At 49.2% G+C, this 21,187-nt stretch overlaps 1 protein-coding gene across 1 annotated transcript in view; it reads left to right on the top strand.

Moving 5' to 3' along the window:
• The window catches only part of PLEKHD1 (pleckstrin homology and coiled-coil domain containing D1), a 245,475-nt gene that overhangs the window by 183,969 nt on the left and 40,319 nt on the right, over positions 1-21,187 (top strand). The gene's annotated exons all lie outside the window — the stretch shown is intronic.

Below are 21,187 nucleotides of genomic sequence, written 5' to 3'. Positions count from 1 at the left end.
GTGAAACGGGCCTGATGGCTAAAGGTGTGCACCATGAATATCGAACCCACAATATCAGTTGGACAGAATAATGAGGATAAAATATTCCAAAAAATATATCGACAGGTAACTAAGTCTAAGTTTTCTATAGCCAACTTCACATGTTCGTATCTAGGCAGTACATATACCCTCCAGGTACGTAGATGTGGAGTACGGAATAATAAATCCATGCTTCACTATATGCACTTACCTCTTGATATTTTGTCCCCCGACATTCTGTTCTCAATATTCTTGTATCTCGATATAGTTGGTGTCAATATTCAGTAGTACAACCCAGGGCCAAAATGTATTCAACTAGACTCTTCTTCCATTAAAAAAAGTTTGATCTCTGCGAGGTTCTTTTTGGAGAGGAGAATCGTAAGTAGAACTTCATCTGTTTGTTGACATTCTTTAGTGGTATTTATGCCCTTGTGTGTCACAAGGTTCACCATCACGTGTCTGATCCCAAGCCCTATCAACACCACCGTCGCACTCACTCTCAGACACGCTAACACCCCACATGTAAAACACATATTTAGGACTTGGTGGGTGTGTCTTAGTCACCACAACAACAGTATGTCCCCAGGAAGCTATCTGCTTTTGAAATACCTGACTCATTCACTCACATACAAGATGCATAAGTCCCCTTGTGTAGAACCCTCCCCCCAACAAGATAAACAAAAGTGTTCTATGAACTCATTGACACACTTAAGACATAGAGCATCAGGCAACCTACACACTGCCTGGACAAGAGTTCCAACCAAACACCTCCTCGATGCCATCCTGCTCTACACACCTCATCGATGCCCTCCCGCTCTACACACTTCATCAATGCCATCCCGCTCTACACACCTCCTCGATGCCATCCCGCTCTACACACCTCCTCGATACCATCCCACTCTGCACACCTCATCTATGCCATCCCACTCTACACACCTCCTCGATGCCATCCCGCTCTACACACCTCATCGATGCCATCCCGCTCTACACACCTCATCGATGCCATCCCGCTCTACACACCTCATCGATGCCATCCCGCTCTACACACCTCATCGATGCCATCCCGCTCTACACACCTCATCGATGCCATCCCGCTCTACACACCTCATCGATGCCATCCCGCTCTACACACCTCCTAGATGCCATCCCACTCTACACACCTCATCGATGCCATCCCGCTCTACACACCTCATCGATGCCATCCCGCTCTACACACCTCATCGATGCCATCCTGCTCTACACACCTCATCGATGCCATCCCGCTCTACACACCTCATCGATGCCATCCCGCTCTACACACCTCCTCGATGCCATCCCACTCTACACACCTCATCGATGCCATCCCGCTCTACACACCTCATTGATGCCATCCCGCTCTACACACCTCATCGATGCCATCCTGCTCTACACACCTCATCGATGCCATCCCGCTCTACACACCTCATCGATGCCATCCCGCTCTACACACCTCCTCGATGCCATCCCACTCTACACACCTCATCGATGCCATCCCGCTCTACACACCTCATCGATGCCATCCCGCTCTACACACCTCATCAATGCCATCCCGCTCTACACACCTCATCGATGCCATCCTGCTCTACACACCTCATCGATGCCATCCCGCTCTACACACCTCATCGATGCCATCCCGCTCTACACACCTCATCGATGCCATCCTGCTCTACACACCTCATCGATGCCATCCCGCTCTACACACCTCATCGATGCCATCCCGCTCTACACACCTCATCGATGCCATCCCACTCTACACACCTCATCTATGCCATCCCACTCTACACACCTCATCTATGCCATCCCGCTCTACACACCTCATCGATGCCATCCCGCTCTACACACCTCCTCGATGCCATCCCACTCTACACACCTCATCTATGCCATCCCACTCTACACACCTTATCTATGCTATCCGTCAAATGCAATCTACCAGCATAAACCAAATGTCCTAACCCCTTGACATCTTCTTTCCCATCAAAAACATAACAACTAACCTTTAGACAACTAAAAGCAAACAAACAAGAACATCACTTCTTCAAGGACTTCCTCCCCTATTGACACACTTAAGCTGATCCTACTTACCCCATCTGCTGCCACTAACTCAAGGCCAACTTTATCACAAACAAATGCTACATCAAACCTCTAAACTGCGAGGCATGAAGACAAAACCCTCAACTTCCTGTCCTGGTATACCCCAGAACCTTTCAAGAGCAGATATTCCATCTTCAAGAGTAAAACAGATGCTGCCAATCTCAGCTCTAGAATAATTGGACAGAAGTGTAAAAAACTCATCACAGGCGGTAAAATCACCTACTGAAAATTCACCACCACAGAATCATCCAACAGACGCACAACTCTTTCTAATCCACTTGCACCCCCATTCAATGAACAACTGCAACAGCATCAACAAATTCTCCATAGAAAAAATCACCAACAACAAAAAACACAACATCATGCACTCAGTTTTCACTTACGAAGACAACACAACATCCTCTCTTCAACCATCATGAAGTATCTCACTAGAGAAGGTACCCATTCACTGCACAGCATAATCTTCCCACTTCATTCACACCGGTCTGATGCCCCGGTGTATCAAATGCGCAGTGCTGACATCTGCTGTGACCTGCGACTCACAAGTTAAAATCCTGTCATGGCCAATTTAGCTATTCATCCTTGCTTGGTTAAGTCATTACCCTTCATTGGGTAGTTGTAACACTCTATCATTGCACAATCCATTATTCTGGACGTTCTTAAACTAAACTCCCTCCCTGGTAACCAAGGTCACCCTAGACACAGAAGACATGGACAACTACAGGTCATTAATGCACACCCCAACCACCAAAAAGTAATAGAAAAGTTGGTGATGATTCTGCACCTGAGCAGATAAACCCTAACCACCTTCCACATGACAACCAGGATCCAGGCCATGGTGTAGCACAAAGATGATCCATTTCTTCCTCATCTCCATTTCTAGGAAGCCTTCATCACCATTTACAATTGCACCCTCAGCAAATTCTCTCTGCTACACTAGATTCACTGACACCATACTTGGGACCCCTCTATGAGTGTGTCAGTGAGACACCACCATGGACGATTCTGAGTTGCCAGGTGTTCTGGGAGGATGTATGATGATACAACGCGTACCATCACAACGCGGTATGTTACATTGCGGTTTTGACAACGCAACTCGTTACATCTGTGAGAAGTTGGCCTGATATATGATGCTCACAAGTTCTAGTGATCACCTTGTATCAGTCCAAACAACCCTTATGGTGATTGGTTTTAAGTCAACCTTATAGACCAGCTATCCTAGTGGTAGCATGGACAAAGCAGTCTTAGGCTAAACTCTTTTGGCATGTGAAGCTAGCTGTTTTACCACATATAACCCCTTGAATACCAAGTGAAAGGACACCACACAGGTTGTTATGAAAATAAACAAGTATTTATTAACTAACATACACCTCTGAACTCTTTATGAGGTCAGAGGGCTAAGCACATGACAATCTCTTAGGAAAAATATGTTTAAGTTGAACGATTCACAATGGTGCCCTAGGGCCACGACAAACCATATACTAAGTAAGTGGAATGTGAAGGTCAATAATAGGAATGGAGCTGTCCAGAGGCTGTAGGATCGCTGGGACCAGCCTATACTAACTTGAGGTAGGTAATAGTAGGCCCACGGAACGCGTGTGCAGAGTGTGAACTCACACGCGGGAGGCGTACAGACGTCTATGGACAGTACAGTTTTAAGAAAAAGGTGAGTACGGACGTCCCTGACTGGATAGGACCAAAACGACTGTGGAACTGGACACTAGAAGAGTCAAGCTACCCTTGAGCACCGAAATGCTCGTGTTACCTCACCCACAGGCTGCGGGTGCATAGGTGCCAAGTCGTGTCGGGTTCCGGCGTTGAAGTCTATGGAGCCTGGAGGAAAAGATGCTGCAGGCGGTCAGGAGGAAGATGTCCGGTGTGATCCAAGGGTGGATCAGTGAAGAGAAGAACCTGAAAGCAGAGGGGACAATGTTCAAAGTCACAAGCCAGTGACTGGAGTGGAACCAGGAGTGGAACCAGATGTCGTCGTCGCGATCAGGTGAAGGTGGACGCTTGTCTCTGCAGCCACGAGGACCAGGTGGTGTCTTCGATGACCAGGATGGAGGCAAGAGCTGTCACATGCAGGCTCTCGCTGTCGGCGGTGTCGGCTTCGGATTCGGAGTCAACAGGCCTTGGCAAAGGCAACCCACGCGGTGAGTGGAAACGGCGTCTGGAGTGGACCAGGAGGGTCCGGGGTGCTTCTCTTTTGGAGGGGAGCAAGGGCCAGTCTGGAGCAACCATACCAACAGTGAAGTTGTCGGGTTTCGTCATCTAGGAGGTCACCAGCCAGCCGGCAAGTGACCAGACAACGCGTCGAGCAGCAAACAGGCAGAAGGGCCCCACGCAAATCTCGTGGATGCTAGAGGGCTGGTCTTCGGTGCCGGAGCTGCTCGGGGTCGGGGCTTCTCAGTCCCCAAAGCACTTGGTCGAGTTTACCTCGGGAGTTGTGCTGAAAGCGAAGTGCAGGTTCTTTCAAGATGGCCGGTCCCACGTGTCTCGTCGCACCCACGGATCTCAGCTGTGCTGCAGATGTAGGTAGAGGTCGGAGAGGTCTGGGAATCCGGGTCTCGTCGGGCTCTGAAGTCTGGATCCAGGAAGGAAGACAACAAAGTGAAGCCGCTGGACGATGATGGTGCCTGCTTGTGCAGGGTGGACACTCCTTGCCCACAAGGGAGATTTCTTCAGTCTTCTGTGGAGCAGAACGTCGAAGTCCAGAGTTTCTTCTTGTAAAGTTGTTCAGGATAATCTAATTTGGAATGGGACCAGCTCCTACCTATATCCGGCTAAAGGGGGCTGTACTACGACTAGGTCCCTCCTCTGGGTGGGACCAGGAAGGGGGGTGGTTACACCCCCTATCCTTTGTCCGGTCTTGCGCTAGCTCTGGGGCTGGAGTGCCCCAGGAATTGGTTTAGACCGGAGTATGCACAGGGACACCTTGTGTGCCCCAGGCATGTCTCATTCCTTTCAGCCCTGTCCTACCTAATACACAAACCCTGTCTGGGATGGTGTCCAAGCCTCCCTCGCTGGATGGACTCCGCGCAGCAGGAGGTCAGACTTGTGTCTGTGGTGGCAGCATCCATTTTGTGATGCTGAGGCTCGAGTTAACTTTAACCGGGGTTCACAGTTACATACATGTCATGTCCCTCTAAAAGGGTGGAATGCTACCCCCTTCGCCAGAATTGGCGAGGGGGTAGTATTCCAATTCGTATGACACCTTACTCGACATGTTTTGATAATGCGATACCAAAGTTAGCAAATAACCGCGAGAATTATGTAAATGTAAATGTGTGTGTCTTGTAAAGCGCACTGCAGCCCGGAGGCGTCCTGGCGCTATAGACCGCTGGGGAACCCGTCCTGGCTTTCCCTGTGAGATGTTCCCTCCTGGGTATCTCCAAGGTGAAACCAGGCATCCCCGGCGTTTGTGGGGGGCCGTTGTGGAGATGAGGCAAGCTAATGCCCAAAGTTGCCGAGTGTGATCCCTGGTTAGAGTAGGCACCGAGGCGAGAATTATCGAGTCCGCTGACCCTGGTTCACGACCCTGCCACGTCGGGAATTGAACCCTGGTCCCAGGCCGTCCTCTGCTTCCGGGTCTGCCGCCTCTAACCAGTGAGCCACACCACTCCATTAAATTATAATGCACTTAAGAGTATATGGTATGCGTTATCATGGAAACAGCTACAGGACTTGGTTCCGAAAGCTGTAGACAGGCTCAGCTCATGCTAGAGCACCATCTCACATAATTCCAAGCACTCTGCCTTCAGGATTGATAAGGCCTGCCATAGGAGTGACTGACAGGAAGATATGTGTCCATTTTAGGTTTAGATATAGGTAACTATATCTAAAGCAAAGGGTGATTACACCATCTTGCCCCAGCTGTCGTGCAGCCAGTTGTGTCTGTTTAGATGGCCAGCCAGGGGTGCCATAATACATGCTTCAGCCCCTGGTAGGCCCTGGGTACACCTATGCCCTGGGTACCTATGGTACACTGTACAGGGACTGATAAGGTGGCCCAGTACCAATTGGTAAATGCACCTAAGGTACATGGTTGTCAATTTAGAGAGAGAACAGCTAGGCTGTGGGTCTGATTAGCAGGCCCACAGCCAGGGAAAGTCGTAAACCAGTGAAGCAAAAAGCAAAAATCGGGGGTGGCCATAGGAGTGCAGACCCTACTCTCCTACAACATCGACTGTTGCCGGAGGGCGCTGGACTTAGGAATAGTGTGAATTAGTATTCCAACTCCAGTCTACGTACAGTAGGGAAGGTGTTGGAATAGTAATTCACACTATTCCTTAGTCTAGAGCGCCCTCCAGTGCAAGTCGATGTAACGACTTGCGTTGTTAAAACTAAGATGTAACCATACTGCGTTGTAATGGTTTTGTGGCAAAAGATGTTTCCCGTTCTGGGATGACTCGGTGTAGGATTACCCGACTTGGTTTTACCAGCTTCAGGTATGCAGCAGTAAAGCCACCTCTAGGGAAGAGACAGGTGTGCGGTCAGAGACACAGTCCTGCCCCCTGCTTACCTGTGCAGCACCACTGCCACAGGAGAGCCTTCCCTGTCCTCTGATATACCGCAACCGGTATTGCCCCCATGCTTAAATTTACCACCTGTAACTGCAGGTGTAAGTCTGTGTGGTAACGTACCCATAATCAGGAGAAACACGTAGATCTAGACCTGGTAATTCAAGACCTGCATTGTTATTCCCCATTTCAAGATTTTCAACTCATGTGCCCAGTGTTTGGGGAGAAATATCAAATGAAATTGGCAGTTCTGGCCCAGGTTTCTGCCACTCCACAATCTGGGTATCTGGAAATGGGTTCTTGAACTCTGTAAACAAACCCACGTGTCCCGGTTGTCCAGATGGGCGGAGCCAGAAGCCGCGACCTGCCTGTGACTCGCAGAGCTCCACAAGGATCCATCCTCTCTCCATTCATCCATCTAATAATCCTTGTCAAAGTTCAACAAAGCACTGATGGCCCACAAAGGTACCTGAAAGTCTCTACAAATATATGGAACGCCCCATAAACTGTATCTTTACCATCAAAGTACAGATGTTAACTACCTACTGTAGGGTAAATCTTGGCAGGATGTGATTCATCTTCATACAAGTGTGGCTGGAAACAGATTCCAAGCACAATTAACAATGAACATGAAATCATTAGGCTTCAACATTGAGTGCAACTTCTCCTTCACAGGCTGCTTGGTATCAACTCTCATCCCTGCACAAGACCAAACTAGACATCCTTGAAAGTAACCAAACTCCTAGCATGGACGCCTTCCCAAGCCCTGTGGCCAGGCACTTTTGACTCCACCCCGACCCCAGGGAGAAACATTTTAGACATCTAGCCAGAATGTAGAATAACACCCACTGCCCATCACGCATGCATGCGTCTAGCCAGAATGTAGAATAACACCCACTGCACATCATACATGCATGCGTCTAGCCAGAATGTAGAATAACACCCACTGCACATCATACATGCATGCCTCTATTTAGTCAGAATGTAGAAAAACACCCACTACACATCACACATGCATGTGTCTAGCCGGAATGCAGAATAACACCCACTGCACATCATACATGCATGCGTCTATCTAGCCAGAATGTAGAATAACACCCACTGCACATCATACATGCATGCGTCTATCTAGCCAGAATGTAGAATAACACCCACTGCACATCATGCATGCATGCGTCTAGCCAGAATGTAGAATAACACCCACTGCACATCACACATGCATGCGTCTATCTAGCCAGAATGTAGAATAACACGCACTACACATCCCACATGCATGTGTATAGCCAGAATGCAGAATAACACCCACCGCACATCACTTATGCATGCGTCTATCTAGCCAGAATGTAGAATAACACGCACTACACATCCCACATGCATGTGTATAGCCAGAATGCAGAATAACACCCACCGCACATCACTTATGCATGCGTCTATCTAGCCAGAATGTAGAATAACACGCACTACACATCCCACATGCATGTGTATAGCCAGAATGCAGAATAACACCCACTGCACATCATACATGCATGCGTCTATCTAGCCAGAATGTAGAATAACACCCACTACACATCATGCATGCATGCGTCTAGCCAGAATGTAGAATAACACCCACTGCACATCACACATGCATGCGTCTATCTAGCCAGATTGTAGAAAAACACCCACGACACATCATGCATGCATGCATCTATCTAGCCAGAATGTAGAATAACACCCACTGCCAATCATGCATGCATGCCTCTATCTATCCAGATATGGCAGGCAGGGTTAGCATAAAGTGTGTGTGCTGTGCTTGACTTTGTGGATATGAATTCACCTTGAAACTCCTGGTTATGAATGACTCACAAGACGGAGACCGGAAGTAAACCTTCTTTGTTGATTGAGACTATATGTAAACAGTCAGTGGCCTCCCACAGGAGTGAGTCCCACTGGAGTGAGTCCATACTCTCTAGCTGGAGTGTGTGAGTGACTGCTCTTTGAAGGGAATGGCGGGCCCTGGTGTCTTCCTGTCCCCCTCGCCAGGATTGACTCTGCAGGTAGAGCCTGTCTGAGGCCCCCTCTTTCTTGTGTTCCTTCGCTCCCATCCCCTGCCTGCTCCCCCCAAACCCACCCCCTGTGATGAGTCCGAGACACGGATCCCATTAGTAGAATGCTCTTCTTCTCGCCAATCTGGCGGAGATAGTTTTTCTGCATCTACCAGTGAAGCTGAGATATTCAGTGTGAGGTGTCCAAAGGGATTCCAGAAGAGTTGTAAAGCTTAACGTGTAGCTGGGTGTCATCAGCATACATATGATAGTTTAGGTTGTGGGAGTCCAGGACCCTGGTGAGAGGGATCCTGTAAAGGTTGAACCTCATGGGTGACAGAGCTGGGCCTTGTGGAATCCACAGGTGATTGCTGCAGATCTGGAGGTGCAAGTGCCCAACATGACCTGTTGAGTGCAGGCTAGGAGGAAGGAGGAAAACCAAGTTAGGGCTGTTCCCTTGATACTGGCTGTAGGAGAGTAGGGTCTGCAATCCTATGATCACCCAGATTTTTTGCTTTTGTTTCACTGGTTTACGACTTTCTCTGGCTGTGGGCCTGCCAATCAGACCCACAGCCTGGCTGTTCTCTTTCTAAATTACCTCATGTACCCTAGGTGCATCTACCAATTGGTACTGGGCCACCTTATCAGACCCTGTAACTCAGGGCATAGGTGTACCCAGGGCTGCCAGGGGCTGCAGCATGTATTATGCCACCCCTGGCTGGCCTCCTAAATTTGACACAACTGGCTGCATGACAGCTGGGGCAAAGTCGTGTAATCACCCTTTGCTGTAGGTGTAGTATACCTATACCTAACCCTAAAATGGACACACAGATTCCTATCAGTCACTCCTATGGCAGGCCTTGACAATCCTGAAGGCAGAGTGCTTGGAATCGTGTGAGATGGTGCTCTGGCACGAGCTGAGCCTGTCTGCAGCTTGCGGAATCAAGTCCTAATAGCTGTTCCATGATATCGCATACCATATACTCTTAAGTGCATTATAATCCTCGCGGTTAAATGCTATCTTTGGTATTGCTTTATCAAAACATGTCGAGTAAGGTGTCATACGAATTGGAATACTAACCCCTCGCCAATTCTGGCGACGGGGTTAGCATTCCACCCTTCTAGAGGGACACGACATGTATGTAACTGTGAACCCCGGTTAAAGTTAACTGAAGCCTCAGCTCCACAAAATGGATGCTGCCACCACAGACACGAGTCTGACCCCCTGCAGCTGGGAGTCCTTCCAGCGAGGGGAGCCTGGACAAAGGGTTTCCTGTCAGGGGCGGTGCTAGCACCGTCCCAGACATGGTTTTGTGTATCCTGGGTAGGCAGGGCTTTACAGGAAGGTGACTGCTGAGTGGCACCCCGGTGCTCACTACGCATAGGCCGGTCTGAACCAGTTCCAGGGGCACACCAGCCCCTGGCCTGGGGAAGTCCAGCATGGCTGAGGGGTGTAACCACCCCCCACCTAGTCCCACCCATAGGCAGGACCTAGTCACCGGGTCAGCCCCCTTTTTTAGTATAAAGATGGGAGCGGGCCCCCTGTTAAAATTAGATCATCTTTGGAATCAAGATACCACCTTCTTCGAAAGGACTTCACGATTTCTTCTTCAAGATTCTCCCTTGTGGCTAAGGAGTAGTCACCCTGCATCAAGCGGGCACCATCCTAAAGAACACTGCGGTCTGCTGCAAGTCCTTCATCACGAATCCGACGACCCAGCTCGACGAAACCCGGCTTCCCTGGCACCTCTGACCTCTACTCACCTCTACAGCCAAGCTGAGAACCGTGAGTGCGACGAGACCTCAAGGGACCGACGATCGCCAAGACTGCACGACATCTTTACTGCAAGCCCACCGTGTCCTCCACTGGTGAGTGCTTTGGGGTCCGAGAAGCCCCGACCCTGCGCAGCTCCAGCACCCAAGATCAGCCCCCCTGCATCTCCACGATCGGCGTGGGGCCCTTCTGCTGTTTGCTGTGCACCGCGTTGTTTGGCTACTAGCCGGCTGGCTTGTGGCCTTCTGAACGACGCCCAACGACTTCACGACTGCTGGTCTGGTTGCTCCAGGCTGGCCCTTGCTTCCTTGTTCAAGGGAGGCACCCCGGACCCTCCTGGTCCACTCCAGACGCCATTTTAGGTCCACCGCGTGGGCTTGAATTTGCCAAGGCTTTGTTGCCCAATCCTGGGTCCAGCGACGCCGACAGCTTCCATCTTCGTGGGACAGCTCGATCCTCCATCCTGGTCGCCGACAACGCCTCCTGGTCCGTGAGATCTTCGAGTCAAGCGTCACCCACTCACCTTGTCGAGGTGGCTACCATCCGGTGCCCTCCTGGTGCCCACTGACTACTGGCTAGTAGTCTCGAACTTGGTCCCCTCTGCTTTCAGGTGTCATCTATCTTCGAGATCCAGGCTTGGATCCAACTGAACTTTCTTCACTGGTCACCGGCCAGCATCTTTTCTTCCGGCTCCTGGTCCGTCTACGAGGATTCCCGACGTCTTTTCAGACCTATGCAGCTGCAGCCCCTGGGCTAGGTAACTTCGGCATTTCGGTGCCCCAGCATAGCCTCACTATCCAAGGGTCAGAATCTACTTTCGTTTTCTCCCTACCAGGTCGGGTTCGCCCGAGAACACTAACTTTCTAATTCCTAGCTACCATAGACTTTTGTCCCGCATCTCGTGTGAGAGTGCACACACTGCACCCGAGTCCCCTAGGCCTCCTAGAAGTAATCTAACGATTCCCTAGTCAAGTCCTAGCGATTCCAAAAGCTATTAGTACTGTACTTACCTGCTAGTAATTTCGCATTCCACTTTCAGAGTATATGGTTTTCCGTGCCCCTCGGGCATTTGTATATACTGTGCTAACTTAAGTATTTTTGTAAGAGTTTTGGTTTGTGCTTAGTACCCTGTCCTCATAAAGAGTACAGGGCTGTTGTGATCTTTAAATAAATAACTGTTTATTTTCATAACACTTGTGTGGTGTCCTTTCACTTGGTATTCAAGGGGTATATGTGTGGTAAACAGCTGGCTTAACACGCCCTCTCGAGTCTTTAGCCTTAGACTGCTCGTATCCACGCTACTAGGATAGCTGGTCTATAAGGTTGACTTACAACCAATCATCAATAAGGGTTGCTGGACTGATACATAGTGTTCACTAGAATAGTGAGCACTGCATATCAGGCCACCTTCTCACATTGGTGGCAGCGGTGGGATTTGAGCTTGCTGTTGTTTTACCACACGTATCCTAAGAATATCTTGCTGAAAGATCACATAAGTACTGTCAGGTACATATAACTTAAGCTTAGAATACTCTGAGTTCTACTGAACCAGCTGTTGTAGCTCCACAAGGCTTAGCACACCTTGGCTACAACTCTAGCAAGGGACCAGTAGGTAACACATAGTGTAGGTAGGTGCATCACTTACACCACACTAGAAGCAGTATGTCGGTCACAGGAGGAAACACTGAGTCTCCCCTTGTGTCAGTTGACCCTCCACAGGTCATCCCTTCAAGATATACTGCGCTTAGCTTCCATGAGTTACGACAAGTATGTACCTCTAGGAAGATTAAGCAGGGGTCTAACCCCACAACTGCTTTTCTGATTGGTCTCTTAGAGACTCATGATGCAAGGAGGGCTGGTAACCCAGACCCTTCTACTTCAGAAGGCAATATGCCCTCCCTACAGGGACCCTTTGATAACCAGGACCATCCACATCAGGAAGCAGATGATGCTGATGATGAGGATGATGACTTGGAATCTAAGGGTGAGGCAGAGCAGGACCAGGTAGAAGTCGTCAGACTAACCAGGACCAACTTAAGCAGACATGAGAGGGACTCTAGGGGAGCCCTGGGGCCACTCTCAGGTCAGCTTAACATTGGGAATGGACGAGTTAGATCTCTGTCAAGAGGCTCTAGCAGATCCATTCATACCAATGGCTCTCAACGTTCCTCTCAGAGGGGAATGACATCTCCCCAGAGGAGAATGTATGTAGCTAAAGAAAAGGCAGCCAATCTGAGGATTGAGAGGGAAGAACTTGCCCTGGCCAAAGAAAGGCTTGCCTTTGCTAGAGAGCAACAATTGAGTGGGACAGTCCCCACTGGTGGCAGCATTGTACCTAGCAATAGGGAAAGGAGTTTTGATACAAAACACCTTGGTAAGATAGTGCCCCCCTTTAAACAAGGGGATGACATCCACAAATGGATTACTGCTTTGGAGAGGGCCTGCACTGTGCAAGGTGTTCCCCCAAGTCAGTGGGCAGCTATCTTGTGGCTCTCCTTTGAGGGTAAAGGAAGAGACAAGCTCCTCACCACAAGGGTGGAGGATGCTAATGATTACCAAGTCTTGAAAAATGCACTGGTTGATGGGTTTGGCCTAACCACTGAGCAGTACAGGGTGCTGTTCAGGGATACCCAGAAAACTCAGTCTCAAGATTGGGCTGACTTTGTAGATTGTGCCACTAAGGCTTTTGAGGGCTGGTTGCTGGGCAGTAAGGTTACTGATTATAAAGGATTGTACAATTTGATGATGAGAGAGCAAATTTTAAACAATTGTCAGAACCAGTTGTTGCATCAGCATCTTGTTGACTCAGATCTGACCTCTCCCCAAGAATTGGGAAAGAAGGCAGACAGATGGGTTAGAACAAGAGTTAAACAGAACCAGGGCCAGAATCAAGGTGGTCAGAAGAAAGCAGACCAGAAGGGTAAAGATTCAAAAGGGGAACAAAATGACCAGAAGTCTTCGACAGGTCCCCAACAACCCAAAGAGGGTGGGGGTCAGGCTCCCCAAAAGAAGAAAGAAGGCCAATCTAAAAGGTGGTGCCAATACTGTAAAAGTAAAACTCACTGGTTTAGTGAGTGCACCAAGAAAGGAGGAGGGCAGACTCCTGCCACTGCAGCCCCTAAGGCACCTGTGCCCCCTAGTACAGCCAGCAGTGGTAGTGCACCTCCCAAGGGTTTAGTAGGGTTAACCCTGGGTTCTGAGGGGAGTGACAACTTAGTTGGCACCCTCACTCAGGCTGTCCTTGTCAGTACAGGGGATATGGATATGTCCCCTGACATAAGTCCCAATACTTTGGGCAAATACAGACAGACACCTTTTATTAATGGAAAAATGGCTCAGGCCTATAGGGACACTTGTGCCAGTGTCACAATGGTGACACCTAGCTTTGTGGACCCTGGACAGATCATGCCAGGTACAGAGTTCCTGGTGACCAATGCAAGCAATGTCACTACCAATCATAGTATGGCAATTGTAGCTTTCTCCTGGGGAGGGGTAACTGGCCAAAAGAAGGTTGTAGTTAGTTCAGACCTCCCAGTGGATTGTTTGTTGGGCAATGATTTGGAGTCATCACAATGGTCAGAAGTGGAGCAGAGGACTCATCTGGAAATGTTAGGTTTGCCAGCACATGTGTTTGCTGTGACTAGGTCACAGGCCAGAAAATGCCCCACTGAACAGGTGCTGGATCCTGGAACAATGGACCAGACACCTTCCAAGAAAAAGAGCAGTAGGGTTAAGGCTGTGCCTTCCCCCTTGCCCCAGGTTGTGGATCAAGTCTCAGAGGAGGCTGACCTGCAGGAATTGAGGGAAACTGAGCCTAGAGAGTTTGAACTTGATCAAGTTGAATTCTTGGGTTCAGGGGGACCCTCAAGGGAAGACCTGGGGAAGGACCAGTTAGACTGCCCTTCTCTTGAACCCCTCAGACAGCAGGCTGCTGCTGAGGCTGCTGGGAACGCCACAGGTACCCACAAGGTATACTGGGAAGATGGACTCCTGTACACTGAGTCAAGAGACCCCAAGCCTGGCATGACCAGGAGGCTGGTTGTACCCTTGTCTCAGAGAGGTTTCCTACTTACCTTGGCCCATGAGATTCCCTTAGCAGGTCACTTAGGCCAGACAAAGACTTGGGACAGACTTGTCTCACACTTTCACTGGCCTCACATGAATGAGGATACCAAGGAGTTTTGTCGCTCCTGTGTCACTTGCCAAGCCAGTGGTAAGTCAGGTGGCACAACAAAGGCCCCCCTTATACCAATGCCTGTGGTGGGGGTGCCCTTTGAAAGAGTGGGGATTGACATTGTTGGTCCAATGGAACCCCAGACAGCATCAGGGCACAAGTTTATACTGGTGGTAGTGGATCATGCCACCAGGTATCCTGAAGCTATTCCACTTAGGACCACCACAGCACCGGTGGTGGCAAGGGCCCTAGTTGGAGTGTTCTCCAGAGTGGGCTTCCCTAAGGAGGTTGTCTCTGACAGAGGTGCAAACTTCATGTCAAGCTACTTAACTGCTATGTGGAAGGAGTGTGGTGTCAATTACAAATTCACTACACCCTATCACCCACAATGCAATGGGCTTGTTGAAAGGTTCAACAGGACCCTAAAAGGGATGATTCATGGACTACCTGAAACACTCAGGCGTAGATGGGATGTCCTGATGCCCTGCCTTCTGTTTGCTTACAGAGAGGTCCCACAAAAGGGGGTTGGCTACAGCCCTTTTGAACTTTTGTATGGGCACCCTGTGAGAGGCCCCTTGTGTTTGGTGAAGGAAGGATGGGAGAGACCTCTCAAAAAGCCTGCAACCAACATAATGGACTATGTACTTGGTCTCCGCTCCAGGATGGCTGAGTATATGGAGAAGGCATCAGAAAACCTTAAGGCCAGTCAAGAACTTCAAAAAGCTTGGCATGACCAAAAGGCTGTCCTGACTGTTTATCAGCCTGGACAGAAGGTGTGGGTGTTGGAGCCAGTGGCCCCAGCAGCACTCAAAGACAAATGGTCTGGGCCCCACACAATTCTTGAGCAAAAGGGAGAGGTCACCTACCTGGTGGACCTTGGAACTCCCAGGAGTCCCCACAGGGTACTCCATGTCAACAGGCTCAAAGCATATGTCGACAGGAAGGACATGAGCTTGCTCATGGCCATAGATGAGGGACAGGAGGAAGAGAGTGACCCTCTCCCAGACCTGCTCACTCAGAATCCTGATGATGGGTCAGTAGATGGTGTTGTCTTTTGTGGCAGCCTCTCTGAACATCAGCAGAAAGACTGTAAACAGGTTCTTCAGTCTTTCAGACATATGTTCTCTCTGACACCCAGTCAGACCAATTGGTGTACCCATGAGGTTGACACTGGTGACAGCCTGCCAGTCAAGAGTAAAATCTACAGGCAGCCTGATCATGTTAGAGACTGCATAAAAACTGAAGTGCAGAAAATGTTGGAATTGGGAGTCATTGAACCCTCAGATAGCCCTTGGGCTAGTCCAGTAGTTCTAGTGCCAAAGCCTCACACCCAAGATGGTAAGAGAGAGATGAGGTTTTGCGTAGACTACAGGGGTCTCAATGCAGTCACTAAGACTGATGCCCATCCAATACCAAGGGCAGATGAACTTATAGATAGATTGGCTTCTGCCAACTACTTAAGTACATTTGACTTAACAGCTGGGTATTGGCAAATCAGGTTAGCTGAGGATGCCAAACCCAAAACAGCATTTTCAACCCCTGGTGGGCATTATCAATTTGTGGTAATGCCCTTTGGTCTGAAAAATGCACCTGCCACCTTCCAAAGGTTGGTGAATCAAGTCCTTACTGGGCTGGATGACTTCTGTGCAGCATATCTAGATGATATTGCTGTCTTTAGCTCCACCTGGGAGGATCACCTGGTCCACCTGAGGAAAGTGTTAGAGGCTCTGCAAGCAGCAGGCCTCACTATCAAGGCCACCAAGTGCCAGATAGGGCAGACACAGGTTGTATACCTGGGCCACCTTGTAGGTGGAGGCCAGGTTCAGCCACTGGAGAGCAAAATACAGTCAATCAGGGACTGGGCTCCTCCAACCACCCAGACTCAGGTTCGAGCTTTCTTGGGCCTGACTGGATACTACAGAAAGTTTGTCAGGAACTATGGTTCCATTGTGACACCATTAAATGAACTGACAAGTAAGAAAATGCCAAAAAAGGTTCAGTGGACAGCAGGCTGTCAAAAAGCATTCGATGACCTAAAGCAGGCCATGTGCACAGCACCTATCCTTAAGAGTCCAGACTACTCCAAACCATTCATTGTCCAAACAGATGCTTCTGAGTTGGGTGTGGGAGCTGTTCTTTCTCAACTGAACTTTGATGGTCAGGATCAGCCCATTGCTTTTATAAGCAGAAGGCTGACCCCCAGAGAGAAGAATTGGTCAGCTATTGAGAGGGAGGCCTTTGCTGTGGTTTGGGCCCTGAAGAAGCTGAGGCCATACTTGTTTGGCACTCACTTCAAGATTCAGACCGACCATAAGCCCCTCTTGTGGCTAAATCAGATGAAGGGTGAAAACCCCAAACTGCTTAGGTGGTCCATTTCCCTACAGGGGATGGACTTTACAGTGGAACATAGACCTGGTACTGATCATGGCAATGCCGATGGGCTCTCCAGATATTTCCACTTAGAACAAGAAGACTCACCTGGTCAAGGTTAGCTTATTGTCCCAAAGTTTGGGGGGGGGTCATGTAGGAGAGTAGGGTCTGCAATCCTATGATCACCCAGATTTTTTGCTTTTGTTTCACTGGTTTACGACTTTCTCTGGCTGTGGGCCTGCCAATCAGACCCACAGCCTGGCTGTTCTCTTTCTAAATTACCTCATGTACCCTAGGTGCATCTACCAATTGGTACTGGGCCACCTTATCAGACCCTGTAACTCAGGGCATAGGTGTACCCAGGGCTGCCAGGGGCTGCAGCATGTATTATGCCACCCCTGGCTGGCCTCCTAAATTTGACACAACTGGCTGCATGACAGCTGGGGCAAAGTCGTGTAATCACCCTTTGCTGTAGGTGTAGTATACCTATACCTAACCCTAAAATGGACACACAGATTCCTATCAGTCACTCCTATGGCAGGCCTTGACAATCCTGAAGGCAGAGTGCTTGGAATCGTGTGAGATGGTGCTCTGGCACGAGCTGAGCCTGTCTGCAGCTTGCGGAATCAAGTCCTAATAGCTGTTCCATGATATCGCATACCATATACTCTTAAGTGCATTATAATCCTCGCGGTTAAATGCTATCTTTGGTATTGCTTTATCAAAACATGTCGAGTAAGGTGTCATACGAATTGGAATACTAACCCCTCGCCAATTCTGGCGACGGGGTTAGCATTCCACCCTTCTAGAGGGACACGACATGTATGTAACTGTGAACCCCGGTTAAAGTTAACTGAAGCCTCAGCTCCACAAAATGGATGCTGCCACCACAGACACGAGTCTGACCCCCTGCAGCTGGGAGTCCTTCCAGCGAGGGGAGCCTGGACAAAGGGTTTCCTGTCAGGGGCGGTGCTAGCACCGTCCCAGACATGGTTTTGTGTATCCTGGGTAGGCAGGGCTTTACAGGAAGGTGACTGCTGAGTGGCACCCCGGTGCTCACTACGCATAGGCCGGTCTGAACCAGTTCCAGGGGCACACCAGCCCCTGGCCTGGGGAAGTCCAGCATGGCTGAGGGGTGTAACCACCCCCCACCTAGTCCCACCCATAGGCAGGACCTAGTCACCGGGTCAGCCCCCTTTTTTAGTATAAAGATGGGAGCGGGCCCCCTGTTAAAATTAGATCATCTTTGGAATCAAGATACCACCTTCTTCGAAAGGACTTCACGATTTCTTCTTCAAGATTCTCCCTTGTGGCTAAGGAGTAGTCACCCTGCATCAAGCGGGCACCATCCTAAAGAACACTGCGGTCTGCTGCAAGTCCTTCATCACGAATCCGACGACCCAGCTCGACGAAACCCGGCTTCCCTGGCACCTCTGACCTCTACTCACCTCTACAGCCAAGCTGAGAACCGTGAGTGCGACGAGACCTCAAGGGACCGACGATCGCCAAGACTGCACGACATCTTTACTGCAAGCCCACCGTGTCCTCCACTGGTGAGTGCTTTGGGGTCCGAGAAGCCCCGACCCTGCGCAGCTCCAGCACCCAAGATCAGCCCCCCTGCATCTCCACGATCGGCGTGGGGCCCTTCTGCTGTTTGCTGTGCACCGCGTTGTTTGGCTACTAGCCGGCTGGCTTGTGGCCTTCTGAACGACGCCCAACGACTTCACGACTGCTGGTCTGGTTGCTCCAGGCTGGCCCTTGCTTCCTTGTTCAAGGGAGGCACCCCGGACCCTCCTGGTCCACTCCAGACGCCATTTTAGGTCCACCGCGTGGGCTTGAATTTGCCAAGGCTTTGTTGCCCAATCCTGGGTCCAGCGACGCCGACAGCTTCCATCTTCGTGGGACAGCTCGATCCTCCATCCTGGTCGCCGACAACGCCTCCTGGTCCGTGAGATCTTCGAGTCAAGCGTCACCCACTCACCTTGTCGAGGTGGCTACCATCCGGTGCCCTCCTGGTGCCCACTGACTACTGGCTAGTAGTCTCGAACTTGGTCCCCTCTGCTTTCAGGTGTCATCTATCTTCGAGATCCAGGCTTGGATCCAACTGAACTTTCTTCACTGGTCACCGGCCAGCATCTTTTCTTCCGGCTCCTGGTCCGTCTACGAGGATTCCCGACGTCTTTTCAGACCTATGCAGCTGCAGCCCCTGGGCTAGGTAACTTCGGCATTTCGGTGCCCCAGCATAGCCTCACTATCCAAGGGTCAGAATCTACTTTCGTTTTCTCCCTACCAGGTCGGGTTCGCCCGAGAACACTAACTTTCTAATTCCTAGCTACCATAGACTTTTGTCCCGCATCTCGCGTGAGAGTGCACACACTGCACCCGAGTCCCCTAGGCCTCCTAGAAGTAATCTAACGATTCCCTAGTCAAGTCCTAGCGATTCCAAAAGCTATTAGTACTGTACTTACCTGCTAGTAATTTCGCATTCCACTTTCAGAGTATATGGTTTTCCGTGCCCCTCGGGCATTTGTATATACTGTGCTAACTTAAGTATTTTTGTAAGAGTTTTGGTTTGTGCTTAGTACCCTGTCCTCATAAAGAGTACAGGGCTGTTGTGATCTTTAAATAAATAACTGTTTATTTTCATAACACTTGTGTGGTGTCCTTTCACTTGGTATTCAAGGGGTATATGTGTGGTAAACAGCTGGCTTAACACGCCCTCTCGAGTCTTTAGCCTTAGACTGCTCGTATCCACGCTACTAGGATAGCTGGTCTATAAGGTTGACTTACAACCAATCATCAATAAGGGTTGCTGGACTGATACATAGTGTTCACTAGAATAGTGAGCACTGCATATCAGGCCACCTTCTCACACTGGCTTCAGGTTACAGAGAGGTCCAGGAGAATTAAGGGACTAGAGAGAGAGAGAGAGAGAGAGCGACAGAGAGAGAGAGAGAGAGTGAAAGACAGAGAGAGGGAGAGAGTGCGTTTGTGTGTAAGTATGTGTATATATATATATATATATATATTCCCAGCAATTCGATCTGTTCATGCACGAGAGCGCTCCACAGTGTGTGCTCGACCCAAGGGCTGGATCAAAGCCCCAATTTGCAATTTTGGAGTACAAGAAGGCCGGCACAACCGGGTACTTTTTAGAAGTTCTTTATTTTACCAACACTCCACCGACGCATTTCAGCCTCACGGCTTTTCTCACGGTCAGTGAGTCCTTTTTTGCTTTCCTCTTAAATACTGCCCCACTTGAGCCTTAAAGTGGCATTGTGGGATACGTAGTTTTAAAGCAAAATTTGATTAAAACATAAATGACAGACAAAGGACTGGTGTGTTTACATAATAAGTATAGTACTTGGCGTCCCAAGTTATGTTCACTCAGGGGTATATCATATCACATTTGTTTAAATGATTATCAGTTTATATGTGAAGGCTATAGTACCCAAGTTCATATATTGTTTCTGTAGAGTTCATTTTTATTCCAGGTGTATGTGGAGATCTTCTCCAAAGTTCATGCCTCTGGGCTGTTTGGTTCGGAATCGGACAATGAAGCGTGATTCCATTTGTCGCAGGAGACGGACCGTGTCCCCTCCTCTCTCTGATTTAGTTAGCATTTTTAGTCCATAGAAATTCATTGCTCGCCAGTCCCCATTTTGGCAGGTACTCAAATGTTTTGCTGTTGCATATAACATGTTCTGATTTTTCACCGCTCGGATGTGTTCCAATATTCTTTTCTTTAACATGCATGTGGTAGAACCTATATATTTCATTCCACATTTACACTCTATCACATACACCACATTTTTTGATGTGCATGTGATGTACTGTTTGATAGGCATGTTTTTTCCATCCGGTTCCAACACAGTCTTCATCTTTTTTCCTATTTTGCATGCTTTGCACGTAGTACATGGCTTGAAGCCTACATTTTGTTCCGTCCACCATTTAGGTTGTTCTTTGGTTTGGAAGTAGCTTTTCACTAATAGGTTTTGAAGAGATGTATTTTTCTTGTACGCGATGGAAGGATGTTTTCCAGCCAATGGTCCCACATCCGGATCACTGCTTATTAAATGCCAGTATTTCTTCATTTTTTTGGCTATGATCCCGCTTTCCTTGTTATATGTCGTTATGAATCTCTGTGGATCTTTGTCCTGTGGGGGTTTTTGTTTTTCAATCAACGTTTCCACTCTGC

Source organism: Lissotriton vulgaris, chromosome 9 (assembly GCF_964263255.1).
Source record: "Lissotriton vulgaris chromosome 9, aLisVul1.2, whole genome shotgun sequence".
In the NCBI taxonomy this organism is placed as follows: domain Eukaryota; kingdom Metazoa; phylum Chordata; class Amphibia; order Caudata; family Salamandridae; genus Lissotriton; species Lissotriton vulgaris.
This window is presented reverse-complemented; position numbering and strand designations above follow the sequence as displayed.